Source organism: Abrus precatorius, unplaced genomic scaffold (genome assembly GCF_003935025.1).
Source record: "Abrus precatorius isolate BTA unplaced genomic scaffold, Abrus_2018 Scaffold0, whole genome shotgun sequence".
NCBI lineage: Eukaryota > Viridiplantae > Streptophyta > Magnoliopsida > Fabales > Fabaceae > Abrus > Abrus precatorius.
The window spans coordinates 1428687-1431186 of record NW_020874290.1 but is presented as its reverse complement, the minus strand read 5'-3'; the positions used below and the strand labels follow the sequence as shown (position 1 = coordinate 1431186).

The following is a 2500-nucleotide window of genomic DNA, read 5'->3' as shown; positions in this document are numbered from 1 at the left end:
GTGGTACTTGTGATATTTCGGCTTGGGATGCTTTTTATTTGGCAGTTTTTTGGATGTTAAATACCATTGGATGGGTTACTTTTTATTGGCATTGGAAACACATTACACTATGGCAGGGTAATGTTTCACAGTTTAATGAATCTTCCACCTATTTGATGGGATGGTTAAGAGATTATCTATGGTTAAATTCTTCACAACTTATCAATGGATATAACCCTTTTGGTATGAATAGTTTATCAGTCTGGGCGTGGATGTTCTTATTTGGACATCTTGTTTGGGCTACTGGGTTTATGTTCTTAATCTCCTGGCGCGGATATTGGCAGGAATTGATTGAAACTTTAGCATGGGCTCATGAACGCACACCTTTGGCTAATTTGATTCGATGGAGAGATAAACCAGTGGCTCTTTCCATTGTGCAAGCAAGATTGGTTGGACTAGCCCACTTTTCTGTAGGTTATATATTTACTTATGCAGCTTTCTTAATTGCCTCTACATCGGGCAAATTTGGTTAATTTAATTGTTTATTATTTTTTCCGCAAAAATATCATTTCATTTCCTTCTAGGGAGAGGGGAAGCCGTATTCTTATATTTCTACATCTAGGATCCGACTTTTATCATCAATACTAATTGATACTAATAGGAAATGAACCATTATGGCAAGGAAAAGTTTGATTCAGAGGGAAAAGAAGAGGCAAAAATTGGAACAAAAATATCATTTGATTCGCCAATCCTTAAAAAAAGAAATAAGTAAAATTCCATCGTTAAGTGATAAATGGGAAATTCATGGAAAGTTAGAATCACTACCGCGTAATAGTGCACCTATACGTCTTCATCGACGTTGTTTTTCGACCGGAAGACCGAGAGCTAATTATCGAGACTTTGGGTTATCTGGACATATACTTCGTGAAATGGTTCATGTATGTTTGTTGCCCGGTGCAACAAGATCAAGTTGGTAAAGATGAAAAATTCTCTTCATTTTTTTATTCATTTTTATGATCAACGATCATAGGAGGGTCCCTTTACCATTCTGTATAAATGGTTTATTCTATTTGTACAGATATGGTAGAGGGACGCATTCAATCTTTGTTTTTGTCCATTAGTTATCAATTCCTCTATTTATCGCGGAGTAGAGCAACTTGGTAGCTCGCAAGGCTCATAACCTTGAGGTCACGGGTTCAAATCCCGTCTCCGCAACATTTTTTGACAAAAACTTGAGTTCAAGAAGAAAAAAGGGGGCACTATACTATTACAGTCAATTCTACACAATTTTATAAACTATGATTATAAAATATATAAATAAGCAGGGGCGGATAGCGGGAATCGAACCCGCGTCTTCTCCTTGGCAAAGAGAAATTTTACCATTCGACTATATCCGCATTTTTCTTTTTATTGCACTTGATATGTACTATATCGATTCTATTTGTACAGAGCTGGGTCTGATACTCTATTAGAGGTAGGGGTAATTCTAAATAAACTCGAAATATATGTATATATTCTATATTTTTTATATTAATCTATTAATACGTCTATAAATTAGTAGTATTTAAAATGGAAATAGTAATCTTATAGAATATATTTCTAAGATATTTAGAATACATTCTAATATCTAAGATATTTAGAATACATTCTAATATATTATAAGATATAATATTTTTCCAATAGAAGAAGTTTGACCCCTCCCTATAATGTAATGTTTTAGTTTTCTTTCTTTTTAGGGGCTTCTATATTCCATTTTTTTTAATGTGCCTCACAATCCGAAATAATTCCGGGGGAGGGGTCATTTCGTTTTTCAATTTAGAATAAATAGCTTCAAGAAATGAGAGAATTAAGAATACCCACTAGAAATACTAATCCAATCCATAATGATGTACCGGAGAATACAACATTTTTGTTACTCGCCCAACCATCAGGAGAAGCAAATACAACAGGTACACTAATCAATAAAATGAATGAAGTAGCAATTAATGCAAAAACAGCTAATTGGAAAGCAATAGTCATGTTTCTAATCCTCCAATTTACCAACAAAAGAATTATACCATTTGATCCCCCATCCCTTGATCCCTTTATCTACAAAAAAAATTGTAAAAAAAAAACACGGGAGGGTTTTATCACAAATCCATTGATTTTTTATAATTTATTATTACCCCTTTTAAGGCATGAATCGAGGGTAGTTTTTTTTTATTTCACAAAAAGACATGTTGGATTATGAATATATATATATAGACAGATAGAGAACTAGACCAATAGATTCACACCGGATATCTTTACCATAGATAGATAAAAAAAAGGATATCAATTCATATATATGGTCATGTTTTATTCAATGGAATAAAGTTAAAATAGAAATTAGCTTTTGGAGAGATGGCTGAGTGGTTGATAGCCCCGGTCTTGAAAACCGGTATAGTTTGAAACAAAGAACTATCGAGGGTTCGAATCCCTCTCTCTCCTTTTTCTCGGCGAATATATTTTTTGATTTTAGTGGTTTTGATTGACTCGGTTT

At 33.6% G+C, this 2500-nt stretch overlaps 2 non-coding genes across 2 annotated transcripts; one reads left to right on the top strand and one right to left on the bottom strand.

The window, feature by feature from the left end:
• The first annotated feature begins 1120 nt into the window (after positions 1–1120).
• On the top strand, positions 1121–1194 carry TRNAM-CAU. The gene has a single exon. It is a non-coding gene; the product is annotated as a tRNA-Met (tRNA).
• A 111-nt stretch (positions 1195–1305) lies between these two features.
• Positions 1306–1376, bottom strand: TRNAG-GCC. Its single transcript has one exon. It is a non-coding gene; the product is annotated as a tRNA-Gly (tRNA).
• Between the last annotated feature and the right edge of the window lie 1124 nt (positions 1377–2500).